Raw genomic sequence first — 25439 nt, forward strand, 5'->3', positions numbered from 1 at the left:
CTATATGTTCAAGAATAAATCATAATGTTAATGAATAGCTAGCTGCAGGATGCCCTTCCCAGTTTGCATGCATTCTGGGATTAATTGTGTTATATTGCCTCTGAAGTTTAATTTTTTCAGAGCAAAGCTCTCATCTGTGAATTTATACCTGAAATAAAAGGAATAATATTTGAGCTTGAGAGATGGCCTGGCAATAAGAGTCCTGTCTGCTCTTCCAGAGGATCAGGTTAGTCAGCACCCACATGAAAATGCACAACCATGTGTGACCCCAGGTTCAGGGGATCTGATGCCTTCTGACCTTCGAAGGAACCAGGCACACACATAGTGCTGATGTACATGGGCAAAACACTCATATACATAAAAATAAATAAAAATTTAAAAAATAAAGGGAGTAATATCTTAGGTGATGAGGCTAACCCCCCCCCCCATTTTTCTTCCTCCTAGCTCCCATCTCTTCCTCTGGGATTCTAGCATTATTGACAGCTTCATTAGGTGACCCTAACTATTGAGACTTTTTTCCCCCGTGTACATGGTATTCAACAAGGCTTTGTATGTAGACTGCTTGGGTAGAGGGAGGTTGGGCTCACGGAAGTGTTGCGCTCATACAGTCAGGTGTTGTGGCTTCTATAGGCTCAGACGGCATTTCTCTTTGAAGACCCGTCCAGCTGTGTCAGGCTTCCATATTTACTCTCACCCATTTTACTTCCGCTTTGCCCTGTGTGTGATCTGACCCTTCTCCGCCTTAGCCATGAGACGACAGAGCTGGTGGTGAGAGCAGCACGGGAGTCCTCCACCTCAGAGCTGTCCCCGCCCAGCCAGGGGCTAAGCTGTCCCCTCACAGGGTGTCCTGAAAGAGCAGAGCAGCAGGTGTAGTAGTTAGCTCTCAGCCGAGGACTCTGTCAGTGTTTCTGTCTTCTTACGCAGATATCCTCGGGAAACTTAGCATCTATTGTTATGAGACAAGTTAGTGTGCACAGAGAACTCTGGAGAACCTTAGAGGAAAGTGCCAGTGCATGAATCTAAGTAGCCGTTGTGGTCATCACTGTTAACTGCCAACCAGTACAAAGCCACTTTTTTCTTTGACACTTTAATTCATTTTCCTCCTCGGTGAAACCAAACATTTAAGCATCCTGGTTCAATGACTTCTTTTATGTGTGTTGTATCTCTTTAGTTTGTCCTTTGTGGTTTTGTTTGCTTGCTTTATGGTGCAGGGGATTGAACTCACACGTGTCAAGTCTGCTCTACCATGGATCTGTATCACAGCCTTCCCTAAACTTAAAGGGGAGACTGATTTTATTTGGGTAGTATTGTGCTAAGGTAAAAAAAAAAATTGTTGATGTGTTAAACTTGCATAGCTGAACTATCTACAGTCATGTTGTTCTGGCCTGAGAGGCATGAGTAGGAGTTCCTAAGGAGGATTTATGTTATATATATTTATATATAGCTATTTATATAATGTATATTATAAATATAAAATGTAAAATATATTTATATATTATATATACTATATAAATAACAGTATATATTTTTCATAAAAGCACAAAGCCTCATAAAAGACATTTCTAACTTTATTCTTACATATATTTATTTTATTATACTATATAGTATTTATTATATTTATGAATATATATCTTCTTATATGTATTTATTCACATAGACTGTAGCTGAAATGCCCAATGGATAGCAGCCTTTGGGGACACTGAGAACCTAAGGATGCACTTTTTTACCGTCTTTCTAGTCCTTAGCCTTATAACCTCAGTTATGAGAAACAAAGACCTGAGGTCATGTAAGCTGGTGATTGTCAATGTCTGAAGGCCCTAAGCTCTCAACCTGGGGTCAGAGAACTCTCGTGTCTGTGATTGGGACCAGAAGGATGGTGTGTCTACTCCAGGCAGGGCCAATGCTCTCTCTATTTTTTGTATGTGTTCTCTGTTCTCAGGGCTCACTTACCAAGCTCCTATTAATTGCACTTTGTTTCTTTGATTGGTTTTCGAGACAGGGTGTCTCTGTGTAGCCCTAGCTTTCCTGGAACTTGCTCTGTAGACCAGGCTGGCCTCCCAAACTCACAGATCTGCCTGCTTCTGCCTCCTGAGTATTGAGATTAAAGGGGTGCGCCACCATCTCTGGGCTCCTGCGTTTTAAAGCCTTTGAAGAACGTAGCTGATCCTTCCTAGTCTTTGTTGTGTTTTCCTCTTACAGTATAATTAAGGAAAAGGACAAGATCACGAGTTAAGAGTGTAGCTGGATGTGGCAGCAGCTGACATGGTGGTTCGTGCCTGTAACCCCAGCATACGGAGGGTGTAGAAAGTGGGTCAACAGTTCAAAGTCCTAGCAAAGGTAGTGAGTTATACTGGTGAGACCTCCTCTAAAAACAACAAACCTGTGCAAACTGAACCAAAACAACACACCAGTTGAGAGTCTTACCCTTCGCTCTTGGTGGTTTGTGAGACAATCTCAGTTAAACCTTGTGTAGGACCTTACAATTATATTACATTATGTCCATTGTATGCATTAGTACATTCAGATAATGTCAGACAAAAATAGTGGGACTGGTTTGATATCGAATCACAGTGGCAGGGGGCGGTCTGATTGCTAGTCAGCTGAGAAGATGTTTTAGTGAAAGTAGCCTTTTCCTGTCCTCTAGCCTGACCTAGTGCAGGGATGAAGCTGCATCTCCTCTCCGAGGCCCCATAGCATTGTCACAGACCCCTACGTAAGATCTGTCACAGTGCAGTGCTGACCAAGCCTCTCCAACTCCAGAGGCCACCAGCATGGCGGGGGACCTCGGTGAGCAGTCTGTTGTAATTGCTGGCAACAGTAGCCTGCCTCATTGGTCCTCATTTTCCATAAGCAATCCATCCTCCTCAGCAGCAACACTGGACTCTGACTGTGGCTCCTCCCCTCTACCTCCTTTTTGAGGCGTGGTCTTGCTATGTGACCCAGCCTGTCTTCTCCTACCTGAGCTGCTGAGCGTGCTTCCGTAGCTAACCTCCGCGTGAGCTCCTGATGGTGCCCCATAGCTAGCCTCTATCCATTTTTACAGACAAGGAGACTGAGGTCAGTGCCGGATCAAGCTAGAACTTGAAACCCTGTGTGTCCCAGGAATGTTTGCCTTCAAAGGCAGTGTTCTTAGAAATGCCAAACATATTGACAATAGCTTGCTCCAAGTGGCACTTCATTATAAATAATCTCAAAATGCACTATATGGTTTTCCTACAAAAGAACCGAAATCTAAAGGCGTAACAGCGGCCAACCTCGTGAAGGGCTTCTGTGGAGACAGTCACGAAGTCAGGATGAGGTGTGACTCAAGGTGCCTCTACTGCGCAGCATGCCGTCTGGGGGGGCTGCTGCGGAGTCATATGCAGCACCCCTGTGTGGGGGGCAGAGGAGTGTGAGCAAACGTCGGGCAGAGCAGCCTCACGCCCCACCCAGTGGCTCATCACGGCATTCTAGACTGTGTGTGTCATCGGCCTGTGTGGGCTGGAGCAGCACGGAAGCAAGCGTAGTAGCAGCATCTGGAAATAGAAATACCAGTGAAAACACTGTGTTACCTGTGGCCCTCCAGATAGCACCGGCGCTTGTGAAATCTGTGCTTTGGGGGCTTGCTGTCTTTCTAGATAATACTTTCACTAGCTGAAACCAACTTAACGTTTTCTATTTAAGTGTCTAAGATTCAGTTGTAAAATTTCACTCAAAGCTAAAGCTGTTTATAGAAACTAGCTAGTGTGTGGGCATACTAAAAAGAAAAAGACAGGCTATATTTAAAAAAAAAGATATGTTAAAGTTTTTCTGATCCATGCCACTAGGTAGGCAGACAGACAGATCCCCACACACAGTTCTCATCGGAGTTTGTTTTTAGAAATGTGCTTCGACAAAGAGCCTCTCACTGGACATTTAACCAAAGTAGCGCTGCAGATTCCCAGGGTGGGCTCTGTTGCCCAGACTGAGAGGCTTCCTGAGCCAGTTCTCCACGTGCACAGCAGAGCAACTGCTGACCCTTGCAGATCGCTCTGTAATCTGGGATCACTATGCAACCTCAAGGGCATTTGCCAGCTCTAGAGGGTGTGGCACAGCTGGACTGTCACCACGCTCACCCAGGGGGTGGCAGTGTCACAGTGGCTTCTCAGCACAGATTTACTGAGTTCTTAGGGTGTCGGAGAGCTGCTTGCGCATCAGCAGAACATGTGTACACTTGGAACCATAGCTCATGCAGGAACTTCCCATTTATATAGCGCACTAATGTTCTATACCCTTAGTTTTATAGAGACCTTAAATTTTTCTCTAGGTATATCAGACTTGCTTAACACAAGGAGGTACTATGAAAAATCTTACTTTATACAGTTGTTGCTATGGCCAGAGTTATTACATACTTTGCATAGGCAGTGTTGATATTTTCTTTTCTCATAACTGGGAATCATTAGAGTGCTAAGGTATTCTGCTGAAATAAGAGCTTTAGATTGTCCCAAATCAGGACATTAAAAAAAAATCAGTGATCAGTGTTTTAAAAAACCCTCCTGGTAGTTAGCTATTTTTATTCATTTTTTTCCTTCTTACCTACTTCATTCTCTCTTTTAGACCTTCATGTACAGGCTTTGATTTGGGAGGAAAGCCAAATATATAGAAAAATAAAAGCCAGATGATAAAGGCACACATCTTTAATCCCAGCACTCCGGGGGCAGAGGCAGGCGGATCTCTGTGAGTTCAAGGCCAGCCTGGGCTACAGAGCGAGTTCTAGGACAGGCTCCATAGCTACTGAGAAACTCTGACTTGAAAATCCAATAAATAAATAAGTAAATACCCTCCACACATTACTTACCTTGATTTCTCATGATCCTGAGAGATTGGTGGTACATTTATTTTATTTTGGGGGTAAGAAAACTAAGGCATAATTGAATCTTAGAGTTTACAAATCTCCTAGGGAGGTTTGCCCACCCATCTGTGCCTAGTGCCTATACCTCAATATCCCAGTTCCATGAGTCTGGGCAGGATACAGAAGGATATGTTTTTGGGGAAAAAAATAATCACTTTCTCAGACATTCCTCTGCATTTTTCTGTGGTCCATCTCTGCTCCCACCTGTAGTCACAAGCTAAGCTCTTATGACCAGTGTCTGGTTTCCTGTGCTACCTCCTCCCGTATGTTACAGGAAACCCAACAAACGGGGCCTTGGACCTAAGATTCCGTGGTCCCATAATTGGCTGGTGTGACAGTTGCAGGAATGCCCTCCTGTGTTACTGTACATGGGGAAAGGGACTTAATGTACTTAGGTTCCAGTTGTTGAGACAGGGCGCTGCCCTGGATTATCTAGCTGTGCATTTGTGATCGTGAGAGTACTTACAAGGAGGAGGAGGACAGAAGGCAGAGGAAATGAGGTAGCAAATACTGTTTGGAACGGTGCGTTTTGAAGCTGCAGGAAGTGGACAGAAGCCTGGGAATGTAGGCAGCCCCTTGAAGTTAGAAAAGACAAGGAAATAGAAGAAAACACTTTGATTTTAGACTTCTGGCCTCCAGAACTAAAGAGAAGAGAGTAAGTTTGTGTTAGGATGGCCAGAACACATAGTTGGGTGACTGGTTGTTGCAATAATTGCTTCACATCTGACTTGGCAAAAGGCACTCACACCTTGGATTGGGTCACAGGGTCCTCCAGAGCCTGCCCTGCTCTTCCCACATTAACCCAACTCAACACCCCTCAGCTCTACCTCCTCCTCCTCCTACCCACAAGGCCTGCTTGCATTTGTTGCCCTCTCTTCAACAAACCCTCTGCCTGAGAGTTGCCGCCTCACTCCCTGCAGGTCGCGACTCAAATGCCGTCTGTTCAGCTTTATTCTGTTTTTCTCATGTTCCTGGCTTCTGTGATCTAGGACATACAGTGGGCATTAAATCCCTATTTGTTGAGTATATGCAGAGCTTTGATTAATTTAGTAGGACAAATTACTAGAAGTGAATTCCCTGCATTACAGATATGAACATTTAAAAAGGTTCTTGGAACACGTGACTAAAACCCTATTCTGCCCGAGGTCAAATCAATTCATATCCCATCAGCAACTATGAGACAACCCTGTCCACTTCATACTCATCAGTTATAAACAACTCCATCCAGCTTGGTACATGGAAATTCTATTTCTTTTACATTTATAGGCCTTTTATTAGGTGGATTTGTATTTTGATGGTATTTATTAGCTTCTGTCTTTTGCCCATTCTTCTAATGGCAATCTGATTTCAGTGTTTCTCTGGTTTAATGCTGATGTTTTCCTAACTGATTTGTAGACTCTAATGGTTAGTCTGTGTTGCAAATATTTTTCCTAGTTTCCTATTTTTTTTCAATTTTTCATATGTATTCGATTGTTTAAAATGTAGTCATTTTACTTTTTCCTTATTTATTTATTGTTTCTTTCTTTATTATTTTCCCTATTTATTATTTCCTTATTTGGCAAGCTCTTACCTAGTTCTGAAACCAGCTGTTCTCCTGTGATTTCTTTCAACTTTTTTTATGTTTGCGATTTTTTTTTTTTTTGAGACAGGGTTTCTTTGTGTAACAGCTCTGTCTGTCCTGAACTTGCTTTCTAGACCAGGCTGATCTTGAATTCAAACTCTGAGATCCGCCTGCCTCTGCCTCCCGAGTGCTGGGGCTAAAGGCGTGTACCACCACTGCCCAGCTGTGTTTATGATTTTTAATGTTATTAGTTAATCTCTGGCGTGGTGCTTGCTGTGTGGAAGAGGAATGCCATGTTGTTTCCTCCCGTGACCACAGTGCATGTGCCTCAGTAACACCTTGAAACACTAAGCCTTCGTAGTTGGTAGGGCCGTTTCAAGTGTTCAGTTCAGATTCATTCTGTTGTTTAAACACCAGAATCCAACCCTTAATTATTGTAGCTTTTAAGTAGGGTTTGGACTCCTTTTCAAAAAAAGTATTTTTAAGAGGCTGGAGAGATGGGGGCTCAGCATTTAGAGCGCCTGTTGCTCTTGCAGAGGTCTTGGGCTCCAGTACCAGAACCTGTGTGGTGGCTCATAACCATTGGTTTCCCCAGTTCTAGGAGATCTGATGCCTTCCTCTGACCTCTGTGGCATCAGGCAGAAACATGGGGCACACAGACATATATACAGGCCAGATGCTCATACACATAAAATAACAATAAATAAATCTAAAACAATTTTTTAAAAATTATTTTTAAGAGATTTGTAATTGGGCGGTGGTGGCGCACACCTTTAATCCCAGCACTCAGGAGACAAAAGCAGGCAGATCTCTGAGTTTGAGGCCAGCCTGGTTTAGACAGTGAGCTCCAGCACAGCCAGCGCTACACAGAGAAACCGTGTCTGGGGAGGAGCAGCGGGGAAGACAGGTATGGCGGCACACAACTTTAATCCTAGCACTCCAGAGGTAGAAGCAGCTGGATCTCTGTGAGTTTGATGTCAGCCTGGTCTACACAGTAAATTCCCAGGCCAGCCAGAGCTATATGACTGAGACCCTGTCTCTAACACACACACACACACTCACACACACACACACACACACACACACACACACACACACACACACGTATATATATATTCCCCCTGATCTGTTGGTTCTAAATAAATTCTAAGATCATTCTGTCAAGTTTAGAAGTAGTTACAGATTTACTGTCCTAAAATTAAAATCAGGTCTTACCATTCTTCCATGGAAAATCTCTTCCTAACTCCTCCTGGCCTTCTAGGACCTGCCCCAATTGATCTCTTTCATTTTTGCTTGGCCACTCCCCCCTGGAATTTAACCACGAGTACATGCCAGTGTCCTGCGTTTTTTCCACCTCCCTGTCTTTGCTCCAGCCACCCTATCTGCTTGTAGTGACCTTAATTAGTGTCCTTGTCTGACTGCCCTAAAATTGATCACCATCTCTCTCAGTACCTGCTTCCTCGTGGACCGGCTTTGTGCGTGGTTCAGCCACCACGTGACCTACTGTACCACAGTGGGTTAGTCTTTCCTCAGAGCATCGGGCATGCTAGGCAAGAGGTTTGGTTAGTTGGTGGGTTTTGTTTTTTGTTTGTTGGGACTGGGTTTCTCTGTGTTACAGCCCTAGCTTTCCTAGAACTCATTCCAGAACAGACTGGCCTGGAACTCAGACATCCTTCTGCCTCTGCTTTCTGAGTGCTGGGATTAAAGACATATACTGGGGCTGGAGAAATGGCTCAGCGGTTAAGAGCACAGATTGCTCTTCCGGAGGACCCAGGTTCAATTCCCAGCACCCACATGGCAGCTCACAACTGTCTGAAAATCCAGTTCCAGGGGATCTGACATCTTCACACCAATGCACATAAAATAAAGATAAATAAATCATAAAAAAAATTAAAAAAGACATATACTGTCACCACCACCGCTGGCTAGGCAAAAGTTTTTCTACTGAAAGATGTCCTTGCCTTCGTCTTGTGTGTCTAGTGTCTCCCATGCTGCCATCAGCCAGTCTGTGCTATGACTGCATTAGAGGAAAACATTCGACTAGAAATTTGGAACTAGACTTGCAGCACCTGCTGTGAAAGATAACCTAGGGACCTGACTAAGGTTGCGATGGCAGAACCAGCATGTCTGGAAAATGTCAAGAGAACGGCTTTGAACCCTGAGCCTGGGGAGCGAGGGTGAGAGGACGATCCTCCATCCTCCGAAGCCCGTTTCCAACCCAGACACGAAATGGGTATTTAAGAAGGGTGTGGTTGGGTCAACTTTATTTATAATGTTTCTTTATTTGGAAATGGGGGCAAGGCAGGTGTGCACATGGGGTGTGTGTGTGTATGTGTGTGTGTGTGTGTGTGTGTGTTTGGAGATCAGAGGATAGCTTGTAGGATTCCAGGGACTGAACTGAGGCCATCAGGCACTAAGTTACCTTGCCATCCCCTGAATCAGTTCTAGTTGTGCTGTGAGTCAGAGATACCTTTATGATAACCAGTGGAGATATCCGATATACAAGGGGCTATAAATAGGCTAATTACATACTGCTACTGTTGAGAGGAGCACTTGGATTGGAAGAGGAACATAGTTATTAATAATTAGGTTAACAAACATACGCCAGGAATGACCCTGATTTGAACTGGGATGTATATATGGTCTTCCCACATGAAAAGAGAAAAAGGAAAAGTCAAACCTAAAGCTGAGAGATAAGTTAGTATGTAGGTGCCCTGAGAACGAGCACAGTTGCCTGCTGAGCGTTTGCAGGAGGAGAATAAGAAAAAAGAGGCAAAGACAAAATCCTAGCAAGTACGCTTATTGGTTGTCAACTGGGAAACGTTTCCTCAATATTCTTATGCCCACAGTTTCCTTATACTTGAGTATCCCGACCAGTCATTCCTATGGCACACTCCCACCCCCAGTGCATGCTTCCCTTTGACCCCGGACTGCAGTCAAGAGAGTTTTGTTTTAGTTCTAGGCACTGTGGATAGCTCGGTGGAAGAGCACTTGCCCAGTTGCATAGTGGCCTTGCTTTCATCTGCACCTTAGGGGCAAAGGTCTAGAGCTGCAGGTTTATAATGAGCCTGGAGGAAGAGGAAGGAGCAAGGCAAACCTCTGGTGGGCAGAAGAGGAAAGAGCTGGGAGAACCCATGGGAAGTGGGCAGTGACAGCAGGGGCTGCCTATACTGCAGGTGACAAGAAAAGCCACTTGGCCTGGCATTTAGAAGACCCTGTTTCTGGAGTGGCCAGGACAGTTGTCGTGGAGCAGGAGACAGAGCTGTGAAGATTAAAGACAGAAGAGCCATCTCTGCCCGCTGCGGTACAGCACTAAGGTGGAGAGAATTCCTCCTTGTTTTAAGTGAAGATAGAGCTCGCTGGCTCTGTGGCTTGTTGACTGCTGGAAGGGACAGTAGAAAAGAGCAGGACTGAGTAGCAGGGGGTATAGGAATGCCGTCTGCAGTCAGCTACCTGTCAGGAGTGCCTACATAGTGGTTGAGCGCCACAGTTGATCCAGTAGGAAAAGAAAAAGGAAAGCATGGTCTAGGTGTCTTCTGTTTGGTCGACTAGAAATCTAAGTGTTTCCTCTTTCTCCTAAGACTCAAGGTGGACACCTTGGAAAAGAATATTAATGTGTCTTCTTGTTGCATTGCTCTGTTGAAATGCCATTGGTAAAATATTGATAATTCATTAACCTAGATTTATGAGCTGATACTATGCATCCTTATTAAGAGGGATGGAAGCAAACCATTCAGGTGAGCACATTCCCTGAGTGAGAGAGAGAGAGAGAGAGAGAGAGAGAGAGAGAGAGAGAGAGAGAATTTTGTTATATACATTGGATGGGAAGCAGAGGGGTTTTGTTGTTTGTTAGTTGGTTGGTTTTTGAATCACTCTCTCCATCTGTAGGTATAGCTGGTTCTGAACTTATGATCCTCGTGCCTCAGTGTCCCAGGCAGTAGAATTACAGGTGTGTTTTAATTATGGCTCCTTTTAAAATTATTTATATTTTATGTACATTGGTGTTTTGCCATGGGTGTTGGGTCCCCTGAAACTATAGTTATAAACAGTTGTGAGCTGCTGAACCCAGGTCCTCTGGAAGAGCAGTCAGTGCTCTTAACTGACTGAGTCATCTCTCCAGCCCCCTAGTCACAGTTTCTATTTCTGTAACAAAACACCGTGACCAAAAAGCAGCTTGGGGAGGAAAGGGTTTATTTGTCTTAGACTTTCATATTGTAGTCCGTCTTTGGAGGAAGTTATGACAGGAACTCAGGCAGGGCAGAATCCTGAAGGTGGGAGCTGATGCAGAGGCCATGGAGGGTGCTGCTTACTGGCTTGGTTCCCATGACTTGCTCAGCCTGCTTTGTTATAGAACCCAGGACCACCAGCCCAGGGATGGCATCATCCACAATGGACTGGCCCCTCTCCCATCAATCACTAATTAAGAAAATGACCAAGCTGGGTGGTGGTGGCACACGCTCTTAATTCCAGCACTCAGGAGGCAGAGAGACAGGCAGATCTCTATGAGTTTGAGGCCAGTGTTATCTACAGAGAGAGTTCCAGGACAGGATCCAAAAGCTACTACAGAGATGAAGCTGGGCAGTAGTGATGCATGCCTTTAATCCCAGCAGAGGCAGGTGGATCTCTGTGAGTTCAAGGCCAACATGGTCTACAAGAGCTAGTTCCAGGACAGGCTCCAAAGCTACAGAGAAACCCTGTCTTGAAAAACAGAAACAAAACAGACAAAGCTACAGAGAAACTCTGTCTCAGAAAATAGAAAAAAGAAAGGAAGGAAGGAAGGACGAACGAACGAACGAAAGAAAGAATGAAAGAAAATGCCCAAGAGGCTTGTCTACAGCCCGGTCTGTTTGGGGCGTTTTTTCAGTCAAGGTTTTCTCCTGTCATATGGCTCTAGTTTGGGTCAAGTTGACATAAAATTAACCAGCACAAAGTGTGTACCATCATGTGTTGTGAAAAAGTGGATTTTTTTTCCCCTTAAGATAATGGTTTCTCTGCATAGACCTGGCTGTCCTGAAATTCAAGCTCGCCTTGAACTCAAGAGATTCACTTTCCTCTGCCTCCCAAGTGCTGGGATTCAAGGTCTGTGCCATCAAAGCCTAGCTGAAAAGGTAAATTTTTAAGGAAAAGAAAAAAAAAATTTTAGAAGTAAAACAAAGAAACAACATTAGAATAAAAAGCTGCCTTGTTTTCTGGTCTGCTGTCTCACAGTGAGAAATTTTTATGTGTTCACTTCTTCAGAGGGAAGAAAGCAAGGACAGCAGCAAGAGAATCAGGTGTTCCGTAGCTCTGCAGAGGCCTCAACACTCTGAACAGTAGAGAGTTCAGGCATAATGTGTGACGGACAAAAGGCTGTTGTGAGCTCTGTGCAGGAGCTGGTGAGAGCCTGTGTTCTGCCCCTTTTTTCTGTGGGAGTTATTTCCTGTTGTTGACTAGAGTTCTTTATTTAGACCCACCTAGAATCAGAGCGCCTGCTCGCTTGCAGAGGGAAGTGTGCACTTAGACAGTCTCTTTGAAAAAGACTCACACTGCTCATGCATTCGACAACATGATGTGCACAGACAGCAAGATCCTGTATCAACATGATCTTGTTTCCATTTAGAAACAGCAACTTGGGTCTAGTGACATGCACCTGTAATCCCAGCCTCCCTAGAGTCGGAGGCAGCAGGATAGCGAGATTCGGACCAACCTGTACAATTTGAAAGATAGTGAGTGACAGAGGTACGGCCAGAAGTGAAGTGCTTGCCTGGCATTGGTGTGAGCCATAGTCCAACTGCAGTATCACAAAGTAAATAAATAAATAAATAGATAGTCAGGCAGTGGTGGTGCACGCCTTTAATCCCAGCACTTGGGAGATAGAGGCAGGCATATCTCTGTGAGTTCAAGGCCAGCCTGGTCTACAAGAGCTACTTCCAGGACAGGCTCCAAAGCCGCAGAGAAACCCTGTCTCGAAAAACCAAATAGATAGATAGATAGATTAGATAGATAGATAGATAGATAGATAGATAGATAGATAGATAGATAGATATGCATATATATGTATGTGTATGTGTGTATATTCATGTGCTAAGTAAGTTCTTTGGAGTTTTGAGGAGGTGATCAGATGGCCTTTAAATTTTGTGAGGAAGTTTGTAGCCCTTCTTGCATGGTAAGAGTTAGCTAGCGATCAGGAAATATGCCCGAGCACAGCTGTGAGCCCTGCTGGACAGCCTTCTCATTAAGACATTAGGTTTCTGTAGCGTTGCCATTGTTTTACAGTTGTTTGTTTTGAATCAGGGTCTCACTGTGTAACCCGGACCTTGAACTTGGCATCCTCATGTCTCTAATTTTTAGGTACTCAGATTACAGACATGTGACACCAGGCTTTTTGCTCAGCCCTTTATTAAGAATATTTATATAATACTATTAAAATATATAAATACATAATAATTAAATTTTTAGTACAGGGTAATACTGCAAAATTAATGAGAATAAATTGTACTAAAATCACGGGAGATAATAAATATTTACTGTACATTTGTCCTATTTTTATTATTTTATTTTTATGTGTCTGAGTGTTTGCCTGCATGTATATCTGTGTGTCAAATATGTGCCTGGTACATTTGAAACTGGAGCTAAAGGTGATTGTGAGCTACCACATGGATGCTGGGTACTGAACCTGGCTCTTCTGGCAACAAGTGCTCTTAACCTTGAACCATCTCTAATCCATGTCCAGTAGTTTTTTTTAACAGACATTGGATACTGTAGATAAAAATTTCCTATTAAGTTCTGCTTTGTGGGATTCATAAAGAAGAAAGCAAAGAAAATGTATTTCTTGAACTTAGTAAATTCTGAAACAGTAAATTAGAATTCTTAAATTGTAACACATTTACTTCTAAAAGAAATAAACTCTCTAGACTCTTTGTGTCGCTCCCCAATTCCATTCCCCTCCTCTCCTCACCAGTGGACAGTGTTTTTATGAACTTTATTATCTGTCGCATAGATCGTATGGTTCCTACATATGTACTTGTAAACAATAAATAGCATGCTTTGAACACTTTCTATTCTGAGACAGGGTCTCGCTGTATCCCTGGCTGAACTGGACTCTGGTGTGCACCAGGCTGGCCTTGAACTCACAGAGACCCACCTGCTTCTACCTCCCCAGTGCTTGGATTAAAGGCATGGACCAGCACTCCTGCTTGTTTTACAGTATCTGATACAAGTGGTAATGTATTGTTATGCTTTACGGCCTGCTTTATTGTCTTCAGCTATTTTTGAGGTTTGGCCATTTGTTGATATGTAATGTTAGTTCTTTGAAGCCATTGCAGTTTTCAGGTACATGGGTTTGTCCTCATCTGGAGCTTTAAGGTTGTTTCCAGCGTTTGCCTTTATAAGCAGTGTACCATTCTTGTCTGTCTGTCTGTCTGTATTTTTGTGTGTGTATCTCTATGGTGATTAAAAACAAGTTTCTCTAGAGTCTGGACATGACCCTTCTATGACCTTCTCAAGAGAATTAAGCCCCAATACCATAAGGAATCCATTATGGTCTTGTCCCGTAGTTAAATATTTGCCAGACTAGCACTGGTTTTATACCTTCTTCTGAAGACCTGAAGGTATGATCCCTAAATCATTTTCTGTAGACCTTCTTTTCCTGTTGAACCCTAGTTAAGAAAATCTTGCATGTGTATATTCAGCTTATTGCTGGGTCGTTTCAGAGTCTTCTAAAATAGCTGTACCCACTTATGTACTCATTAAAGCTTTGTGAGAGTTTAAAATGTGTGTGCGCGCGCGCACGCACTTATGTATGCAGGTTGACACTGGGATGTCTTCAGTTACCTCTTTATTTGTGTGTGTTATGCATCTGTGTATGTATGTTCACTTGTGTGGGTGCATGTGTGGGCACGTGTGGAGACCTGAAGTTGAGGATCACTGTCTTCTTGATGACTTTGTAGTCTGCGCACTGAGTGAGACAGGCCCTCTCACCCAGTGCAGAGCTCTCTGGTCTAGCTGGTCTAGCCAACCAGCTTGCTCTGAGCCTTCCCTGGTCCCCGTCTCTGCCTTCGAGGGCTGAGATTGTAGTTGACTGTCACACCTGCTCAGATTTTACATGGGTTCGGAGGACCCAAACTCCACCCTTCACACTTGGGCAGCAAGTGCTTTATCCACCAGGTCACCTCCTCAGTCCGCTGCTTTATTATTATTGTTGTTGTTATTATTATTATTTAGACAGGGTCTCACTATGTAACTCTAGCTGTCCTGGAGTTCACTGTGTAGACCAAGCTGGCCTCAGACTCAGAGATCCACCTGCCTTTGCTGGTATTAAGGAAATGTGCTACCACACCTGGCCCCTCCACCTTATTTTTTGAGAAAAGCCCTTATGCTGAACTAGGAACTGAGTTTTATCTAGACTAGCGGCCCAGCAAGATCCGGGGACCCACATGTGTAGAGATTGCTCAGTGCCGGGGCTACAGAGAGGCAGAGGAGGATCTGAACATAGATCTGTGCTTACCCTCTGGTCGGCTCCTCAGTTCTGAGCTTCCATTTTGTCTTCATCAGTCATTAGATTATAGTTTTTACCAATTTAAAAGCTATGCATTTGTTTATTTTTATAATTTGCATATTATTTTACTGTAGTTCCTAACTTTTCAAGTGTTTATTAGACATTCAATTTCCTGTTTTATCTGTTTTTCTCTTGTATTTTAGCTTTTAAAAAGTGAAAATTGTTATTTTTAAAAAATAAAGCATTCTTTATGAATTCTAAGTACTTTTGTTGAGTCTGTGAACCTCACTCATATGTTACAGTCTTTAGCTTGCTTTAACTTGTTAGTAGTACATTTTGTTTAACAGATACTTAACTTGTTAGTAGTACATTTGTTTAACAGATACTTAACTTGGTTGTTTGTTTGTTTTTCAAGACAGGGTTTCAATGTGTAGTCCTGGCTGACCTGGAACTTGCTTTATAGGCTGCCTCGAACCCACAGAGATCTACCTGCCTCTTCTTCCTAAGAGCTGGTGTTAACGGCGTGTGTCTCCACTGCTGGCCATGTACTTAACTTATAATGCGATCAACGTTATTGATCATTTTCTCTGTGGTTTGCATCTTCTTTTTTTGGAGTTCTGTATAAATGACTCAACTAAGGAGATGTTAGTGAAAGTCCAGAGTTGTGACATTTGAGACATGGCACATCTGTGACAATAGAGAGTGGTTACAGCCAGAGTTGTGGGGGGAGGATAGTGCTGTTGGGGTAAAGCCTCCAGAAAACACAGTGGGGATCCACGGACCGATAGAGGGCCACGCAGAAGCAGCCGTGTTGGTGGAGAGATTGGTACTGCCAGCTGGGGTCCAACAAAGGCTGCAATGAGGAATACCCAAACCTTTCTCCCTTTGACCCAATGACCTCCGCTGCCGTCTTTGCTGAATCTCATTGCCAAGCAGTTGGCAAGGCTTCATGGTAAGCAAGTACTCTACCTACTGAGCCACATCCCGACGCGAAATTGAGAAGAAATTGTTGAAGTGTTTGATGCTAGGTACTAAACTCAAGGCCTCACATATTAGGCTAGCCCCTTGCCACTGTAGTACACCCTCAGGCTGAAAATTGGGGCTTAAATTGGAGTTGCATTTAATGGGTTTAGGGGAGCATTAGCATTTCTGTAGGGTAAAATATTCTTGTCCGTGAAACGGCATGGGTCTGCGTTATGTATCCCTTCATCTGTGAACTTAGGAAAGGCGTTTACTGTCTTTACTTTTCATTTCTGGCTATCATATGAAAATAGTAATTCTAGAATCTTTATCCTCATAGCTATTAATTTTCATCATTAAAACTAGAAAGTAAAATGTTCAGCAACTTTAAGGTTATAACAAATTGAAGTGGATTAAAGACGGATATGTAATTAGTTAAATTTTTTTCTTATCTTCTTTGTAATTTAGGTTTTAATTTCCTTTCCTTAAAAAAAAAAAAAAAAGGTAGAATCCACTGTGTAGCTCTGGCTGGCCTGGAACTCAGTTTGTAAACCAGGCTGACCTCAAATTCAGAGTCTCCCGATTGCCGCCTGAGTGCTGGGATGCAAAGCCTTTACCACCACACCTGGACTAGGCTTTAATTTCTTAAAGAAGTTATACAGAAATGGAAACGGTGTTGAACTTCCTCCTGCCCACTCTCCCTAGAGCTGGGGTTGGAAGCATGCACCACCATTGCCTTAGTGTCTCTGAATCCTGGCCTCTTGAGAAAATATTAGAGTGTATGCGTGAGTGAATGTGCACACACGCTCTTGGTGTGTACACATGTAGGTTCCAGGCAGCAAATTCATGTCGTCAGGCTCTCTGGCAAGTGGCTTTACCTGCTGAGCCATCGCTCTGATCCTCACCCCGTCATTTGTTCAGTGAGCTTTTTTACTTAACCTAGTTTCTTGCTTGCTTGCTTTTTGCTTTTTCCAGACACAGTTTCTCTGTAGCTCTGGCTGTCCTGGAACTCCGCCCTGTAGGCCAGGGTCACCTTGAACTCAGAGATCCGCCTGCCTCTGCCTCGAGTGCTGGGATTAAAGGCGTGCACCACCACTGCCCGGCTCAACTTCTTTTTCAAAGGTAAAGTTACATATAGATCATACTTTTTTAAAGACAGTTTTTCTATTAATTGCCCATTTAAGGAATTTCTTGTGACCTAAGCAGGATTTCTAAAACAAACAAACAAAAACAGTTTTGAAACAAGCATTCCTTAACAAGATTAATTTTTTTGCTCGCTATTTAAAACATATATGTAAAAATTGTCTGGTTAATCAATGACCGCAATGTAATGTTGTATTGGTGTCTGAGCTGCATGCTTCACTTTCTCCCTAGGCGATTTTATATTTCTGAAATTCCAAATATTAAAAAAAAATTGTAAATTCAGAACTTTCGATTTCAAGCAAAGGACTACGATTGCTTATTTAATTTAATTTGGATACAGGGTCTTATGTAGTCCAAACCTGTCTTGAACTGATTCTCCTATTTCTGGCTCCCAAGTGCTGGGGTTACAGATATGTACTCCCTGGTCCAGATGTTAGATAATTTTGAAACTGTCTCCTTCATTCTGGCAGTAGAATATTTTGTTGTTGTTGTTTGTTTTATTTTTCTGGTGGTGGCTATTAGGAGAAGGTGTCTCTGTATAGCTCAGACGGGCCTGAGTGTACTATGTAGATGAGGCTGGCCCGCCTCAGTTACAGAGCTGCACCTGCGGCCCCTGTCTGCCCAGTGCTGTAATGAAGTGTGCTGGGATTGGTGTGTAAGTGCTGCCGGTGCAGCTGTTGGAACAGCGGCTCTTCATCTGTGACTAAATAAAGATGATACTACGCTGGGATGGAGTTCCCCGGCAGAAGACTCACCTCAGTAGAGTACATGATGCCCTGGTCCAGTCCCCAGCAAGACATAAAAATGGGAGGAGCTGTAAATTCCTGATCTTGTGTTTTTCCACAGACAGTTCCATTAAAGTCTTACATTTTTAGCCGGGCAGTGGTGGCGCATGCCGTTAATCCCAGCACTCAGGAGGCAGAGGCAGGTGGATCTCTGTGAGTTTTGAGGTCAGCCTGGTCTACAGAGCTCGTTCCAGGACAGGCTCCAGGCTGCAGAGAAATCCTGTCTCAGAGTAGAAATTTTATAGCTGTGATTTAAAATTTATTTTAATAAAACATTTTATTTTATAAACATCATCATATCCTTCCTCGAAGGGCCTCCTTATTCACAGTTATTTTTTCATTTGTTTGTTGTTGAGTTGTTTGTATTGCTCAGACTGGCCCTAAACTCCTGGGCCCTTGGGCCTCCTTGGGTCCCCTCTACCAGGTTTCCTGGTGACCGAGACTGTGGGTGTGCCCTACCAAACCTGGCTTTCATGGATAGTTTGAAAATGATCCTAGATAGTTACTACAATGGATATGAAAAAAATACTATAGAAAATATAATTTACTCTAGCTGATCATATAAATATGCTTGGTTTTGAAATATGAGAAGCATCTGGCATTAGAGTCATGCTTTTACAAAAATGTATTTTCTTTTTTTGTTTATTATAAAATGAAAATATATTTAGTATCCCATGTATATTATAAATGCATATAAATAAGGATATTTAAAAACATTTTCAATGAGGAATCAATGTTATTTCTAATGAAATAAAATACAGTTTTTACATCTTCCATCCTAAGTTGCTTATGAGGTCATATTCATTACATATCAGTCTATTTTAAAAGATTAAATGCATAATCATCTTTCTAAGTTGTTGATAAGGTCAAAAATGTATTTTCTATCATCATTTAGGCGAGTTTTCTTTGCAGTTAAAACGACTGGTAATTTATTTATTTATTTATTTATTTTGAGACAGGGTCTAGCTCTGGCTGTCCCGTAACTCATTGTGTATATTAGACTGGCCTAAAATTGGCTACTAATTTATAGTATGTGTTTGGTTACTGGCATTTAATTTTTTTGAGGTTTATTTTTATTTTATATGGATGGGTGCTTTGTCTGCACGTGTGTCTATGCACCACGTGCATTCCTGGTGCCCACCGAGTTGAAAGACAGAATTGGATCACCTGGAACTAGGGTGACTGATGGTTGTGGCCACCACGTGAGTGCTGGGAATTGAACCCAGGTCTTCTTGAAGAGCAGCCAATGCTGTTAACCACTGTACCACCTCTCCAGCCTCCACGCCCTATATTTGTATGGCTTAATTGACACTTTCTTAGAGTAAGCAGGGCGGAAAAGTCTCCATACAGAAGTCCAGAGTGGGAGAATGGCAGCAGTAGACAGGTGTTTATTGGTAAGGTCTGTACAGGTTAGCTTTCAAGAGTGTACTTTGTAAGGCCGGTTAGTTCCTCTCACTAGGCTTGACTCGAATGGTATAGTACAGAGACGCTCGCTGAAAAGTAGTTATAGACTACTACACAGTATTACTAGTGCTCAGTGGTTATGAAAGTTAGAACTGTGGAGTATTTTGATTCTGCACACACACAGTGGGAATCAGTCATGGTGGCATGGGTCTGTAGTTCCTTATTTGGGAGACTGAGGTAGCAGGAACACATGAGCCTACAAGTTTGAAACTAGGTTGTATAAAAGATTAGAGCACATTTATAATTTTATATTTATAAAGGATTAACCCCTTCATTTCTCCACTCATTCTGCTAGTACTTTCCAAGTACATACTTAGTGGCTGCTCCCTATGCCACCCTCTGTCTTGGAGGCCGGCAGTGGGGTGATAAAAACGGCTAGTTTAAGGCATACTAGAAATGAGTGAAGGGCTGGTAAGTATGATGATACGATTTCGTTTTTATCCTGTGGTTGGGCTGTTTATTCTGTGGGTTAAAATGAGGCTAAGGATAGGCAGGGTTGAGTTTTTGGTAAAAGAAGCAAGAATTATTTTTATCTATTTCCTAGTCTCTGGATGGGTCTACGTGCTATGCAGTTTCTGATCCATACCAGTATCAGGCCATCTGAGTCCCTTTTCTCCTCTTTCTCCTCGAGGAGACCTGAAGAGCTGCACTGCCCTGTGTGTACCCAGCAGTGTGCTATGGAGACAGGCAAGTGGGTCCCTGTGAGAGACCTTGGAAAACATCCTGCTTTTCTCCAGGACTTTGAAACCAGAAGGTGGTCTGAGTCATCCGGACATGAAAAGTTTTGAGGAACATAACTTACTGAAGAGAATGTGTTATTAACATTTATATTATTTCCATTTAGAATTGTGTGGATGTGGACTTGATTTTATATTCTTCTAGACAAGTTGAGCAACTTACAAAGCATTGCATCTCATTTTAGCCCTAGATTTCCTCCACACGCAAGACTGAAACTTCCCTTTCAGAGAATCCAAGCTCCAAGAAAGGGTTCCAGAAACCAGAGTCCAAGGTGCAGAAGGTCAGCTCAGTGCTGCCCAGGGCCGGATTCTGCCTCCCAGTGCTGGGGCCAAGGAGCTAGACCCAGACTTATCTGATATAACCTGTGCTTGTTTCAGCAGGAGCCGTGATGATCTGAGATCTGTGGCACAGTAAATATCCAAAGTCACAGATTGGGCTGGCTTGATGGCTCAGTGGATGGGTGTACATGCTGGGCAAGCCTGTGACATCTGAGAGTGTGATCCCTGGATCCCACAGTGAATGGAGAAAACGGACTTCCAGAGTTGTCCTCTGACCTCCACATGTGGGCCATCGATCACACACACACACAAAATGTTTTAAGTCATGAATTAATCATAGCTCAGTAATGGAGTTGTGGATCTTCAAGAGGCTTTGCCTACCAAGTTAGTTCCTAGGACAATGGAAGCCTGGAGGCTGGCCTTCCAACATTCTCTGACATTCCCTGAGATCTAGATGATGTGGGAGAAGAAAGTGTATTACCCACTAAGGGTAAGGTGGTTTACAGACCTCCTCCCTGTGATAGAGAGCTGATGTGTGGAGTCTAGCAGATAGTACTAGATTGAGAAACTGAGACGTTTGGGTCCCCTCCCCCCAAACGTTGTCTTTAAGATTGTATTGTGTTAAGATTTAGACACTGTCAGGTTTTTAGGAAAGCAAAAGGCCCAATCTCTGATACGAGAAGGAAGTGGCTGTGGCCGGAGCTGGTAGCGATTACACCTCAGTTTATAACAATCCTTAGCTTGGGGCTCTAGCTATGCTGTGTGAATGGAGACTGGAGGGAGGAGCAGGAGAAAGGCCTGACTAGGTAGAAAAGGTTAGTTTGTCATCAGGCACGGGGCGGGGTAGGGGTGGGGGGGAGTCTGTGACACTGCACCATCTGTGTGAGATTAGCGTTTCCTGACCTTCACATCCTATGTAAGTCCCGGCAGGTCAGGTAAGGGATGTGGCTTCCAGAATTTTGTTTTGAAAATCTATCCCATTTTCTGTTATTATGGTAGTTCTGTAGGTGGTATCTCATATTTTCCATGAAAAGACACCTAGCCAGCTTGTTCTATACAGTGGTTTATTAATCAAAGCATTTGTTCTTTTTTGACATTAAAACCAAGACTAAGAATGTTGATGGATTATTGCTAGTATTTTAGCCTCAAATCTAGACTAGAATTAAGTTGAAAGAAAAAATAAGTTTTGGAAGCCTATCTTTGTTTTTCAGGCTGGGTAACTCAGTGATTGAGTGCTTGCTCAGCGTGAGCCCCAGGCCCTGGGTCCAGGTCCCATTCCCTCCACACACAAAGCATCAAACATAGATACAAATAACTAAGTAGTCTTTGTTCTAGATCGTATATCTGACTTGTCCTTAGTTTCCTTGGTCCACGCTAATGGAGTGATAAAGCACCCTTCAGTCAGTGCAGAGCTGTACAGAGTCTGTAGAACATAGGACTCTAGAATTTCAAGAGAAGCAGGTCTGTAAACTAGTATCCAGGACTTCACCAGGACCCCTCTGGCTGAGCTCATGATTTCATAGGTTTCAGAATTTGCCATCCAAGTCTGTGCTGAGGAAAGGGAGTGAGAACTTCTCTTCTCCCTAACCAGATGTGTGATAGTTAAATGTGACCGACTAACTTGTTCTCGATGAAGCTCTGAGAATAAGGTTATTTTAAATGGAACTTTTAAAAAAATTAATTTATTTTTATGTACATTGGGGTTTTGCCTGCATATATGTCTGTGTGAGGATGCCAGATCCCCTGAAACTGAAAGTACAGACAGTTGTGAGCTGCCATGTAGGTGCTGGAAATTGAACCCGAGTCCTTTGGATGAGCAGCCAGTGCTCTTAACTGCTGAGCCATCACTACAGCCCCTTAAATGGATTTTTAAAATGTATAAACCAAAGTTATGTGTTCACTTAGAATGTCTTGATCATTTTGTAGGAATAACTAGTATTTTTCTTTAAAACATAAAATCAGGCCAGTCATGATGACACACACCTTTAATCCCAGCACTCTGGAGGCTGAGTCAGGAGGATCTCTTTCAGTTTGAGGCCAACCTGGTCTACATAGTTCCAGGGCTGTGGGGTTATGTGAATTGACTCTGTCTTAAAAAAAAGAGATAGTCATTGCATATACTTCAGAAGTTCAGGGAAGGGGAGCCTGAAGAGATGGTGCAGCAGTTAAGACTTGTTCCTCTTGCAGAGGACTCCAGTTTGGCTCCAGAACTACATGGCAGCTCACAGCTGTCTCTACGCAACTACAGCTCCAGAGAACCCAACACCCCTTTCTGGCCTCCACAGGACCAGGGCTTGCACAGGGTTCACGAACATACATGCGGTCCTAACAGCCTTACTCGTAAGTTTTTTGCTATTGAGTGCAGGGAGGATCTTCCTTTATCTTTGAATGTCTGGGATTTGACAGAGATGGCCATGTTGGCCTCCATGGAACTCAGGCTGTGGAGAAGGAGCAGGGAAGAGGTACCTGATGCTGCACCAGACCAGCAGCTGTGTGGCTGCTATTTAACACTTTGGCCAATTGAGCAAATATGCCAGATTCTAAATCGGGAAGGTGAAAAGGCAACGCCTGCACTGATAAGCTATTGAGCATTCAAAACCACAGCCCGGGCAGCTCCTCACCCCAGAGTCCACCATGGGCTGCTGTCCTCAGAACAAGCTTTAACACAGTGTGGCCACGCAAAGATGTTGTTTTCATCTTTGCCTCTTTTCTTTTGTACAGGACCACTGTATTTGTGAAGCCATTTGCTAGGAAATATCCAAGTGTCATAAAATTCTATGTCTGTTTTCTTTTTTTTTTTTAACTTCAATTCAGGAATAACAGTTTCAATTCATTTTAAATTCAACAGAACTAAATACCTCTGGCCTCCCACGAAGACATCACAGGAAGAGAGTATTGCAGCTTCTATTTCAATGGCTGCTTCTTAAAGTGAGCGCTGAAAGTATAAGTGAGTGGGTGGGTAGAGAGCTGTGCGTAGTTATGTTGTCTTCAAAGGCAGAACTCTAGAAATGAAAAATAGCTTGGCTCTCTAGCAAAACGTTTGAAAATTTTATGCCACCTAGGCATAAACCAAACAAGACCTTACAGGGCCTCGTGAGCACACTTTCTGTGACAGCAGTTTTAAATGCTGTTCTAATGACTTGCCAAAGAGATACACAATTAGCTTTTAATATTGGGTCTACCTAATGAAACATCTATCTGTATGAGATTTTGATGATACCAAGGATTCACTAAAAACAACTGATAAAACCTGATGCACATGGTTCCTTTAACATTTTGGCCCACATTATTGCTATTATTATTTGAGACAGGTTTCCCTATGTTGTCCTGGCTGGCCTAGAACTATATATACGAGGCTGGTCGTGAACTAAGAGCTCTGCCTACCTCTGTCTACCTAGCGTAGGAATCCTATACCTGGCATTAACTCATGTTTAATTTTGATAAGAACATCAAATAAATAAATCATTACACAATACTTTGAGTTGGTCTAAATTTGTCTTGATGTTTAAAACCTTTATGTTAGGTCTTAAATACAACTAGTGTAGTAGACCATTACACAGCAAAGTAGTCTGAGAAGAAATTATTGATTGGGGTGGCAGCCAAAAATTTAAGGTGCCTGAATTATTTTTGTAATATCTTTATGCAGAGTGTACATGTCATTTTTAAAGCAATCATAAATGTTCCAGATGAGCTCCTCTTAAATTCGAATCACTTAGACACATGCATTTCATACTAATACTAAGGATAATGTAAGGTCCCCTGCTAAGTTTGAGTAGTTAAAAACATTAGGCCTTTTTTTTTTTTTTAAGGGGAAAGTTAAGGCTATCAGCGTGAAACTTGTGGGCAGAGGACGACGCCTCTGGCTTCCCGTGTTCACCAAGCCTAGTTTCTCTCTGATTGGCCTGCTGGGTCCCCATATAGGATGCAACTCAGGTCTGTCCGGCTCCAAAGGTACTGCTTGGTGACCCATTTCGACTGTCGAACTTTTTCTGTCGCCAACTCCTGATGGAGCTCTTGACCCCTCCCCCCATTCCGACATCTCTGAGGGCCATTGGTGGACCCTATCCTCCCGCCGACCGGCCCAAGTGGCCGAATAGCTAGGATGCCTGTCATATTTGTGGTCTCGCTCCTCTACGGACTGTGCCCGCGCCGCCGCCTTTGTCACCGCCCGCTCCGTCATCTGCCTGTTTTCCACTGCGTGGGGGTTAGTAGTGGCCCTTCAGCTTGAGCACCCCGGTTTCTTCCTCTCCTATTTCAGCCTTCGGTCCACAGAACTGCCTGCAGAAGCTTGGTGCCCGCCTGCCCCTTCCTGAGCTTTCAACCGGCCGGAATCTGCATTTATGGCACCACCCATGGAGGGCGGGTCCGGGGCGGGGCCTACGAAGCTGGGGTGGGTCCGGACCATCTGGGGGCGGGGCCCGCGGGGGCCAGGACCTGTGGAGCGGGGGGTGGGGCGGGGCCTGCGGGCTGAGGTGGGAGGGAGGCAGGGTGGGGCCTTGCTTCAGGGGCGGGGCTTTCAGGGCGGGGCCGGCCAGGCGGGGGCGGGGCCTACGGGGCCTGGCCATAGCTCGCCGGAGGCTCGCAGGCGGACGTCACTCCTGCACCGCGAGTGCTGGAGCACGAGCCGTGGGTCGCTCGGCCCGGGCGTCCTCTCCGCCCGCCTCCTGCTTCCTCCCGGCTGCCCGCCGCCTCCTCCACCATTGTATAATGTTCCCGACGCGCAGGCAGAGGACGCCGGAGTGATAGCTCCGGCCTCTCCGCGCGCTCCCAGCCACCGTCGGCCCCGTGGCGGGGCGCCCCGCATGGAGCTGGCATAGCTTGAGGGGTGATTGGAAACCCCTCGGATGCGTTAGCTCCGGGCGGACCTGCCTGTGGTGAGTTCCCGGCCGAGCTTGAGGCTCCCCGGGGTTGGGCTCCGGCGGGCGGGGGGCGGTGCTGGGCTGGGCCAGGCGGGAGCCCAAGGCGGAGGAGGCCGGGCTGGGCAGGTTGGGGTGCACCCGCCGGCCGCCTGGAGACCCCGACTGTTACGACCCCGGGCAAAAGCCGGGCGACCGGGCCCGGGAGCTGTTGCCTTTACAGCTGGGTTGTCTGTGCTTGCCTTGGTGTCTGTGGTGCTGAGGACGTGCGAGACTTTTTTTTTTTTTCCAAGATTCTGGTTGCTGGC

General features: G+C 44.2%; 1 protein-coding gene across 2 annotated transcripts in view; it reads left to right on the top strand.

The window, feature by feature from the left end:
- Window positions 1-25439, top strand: part of Sertad2 (SERTA domain containing 2) — a 118068-nt gene that overhangs the window by 71332 nt on the left and 21297 nt on the right. Inside the window, exon 1 of one of the 2 annotated variants that reach the window (XM_048435492.3) lies at window positions 24855-25149. The exons of the other annotated variant lie outside the window; for it this stretch is intronic. The gene's annotated coding sequence lies outside the window, so the exon portion shown is untranslated. Of the gene's footprint in view, window positions 1-24854; window positions 25150-25439 lie in introns of those variants that run through there. 2 annotated transcript variants of the gene reach the window in all.

Source organism: Myodes glareolus, chromosome 8, assembly GCF_982192425.1.
Source record: "Myodes glareolus chromosome 8, mMyoGla1.1, whole genome shotgun sequence".
NCBI classification, from domain to species: domain Eukaryota; kingdom Metazoa; phylum Chordata; class Mammalia; order Rodentia; family Cricetidae; genus Myodes; species Myodes glareolus.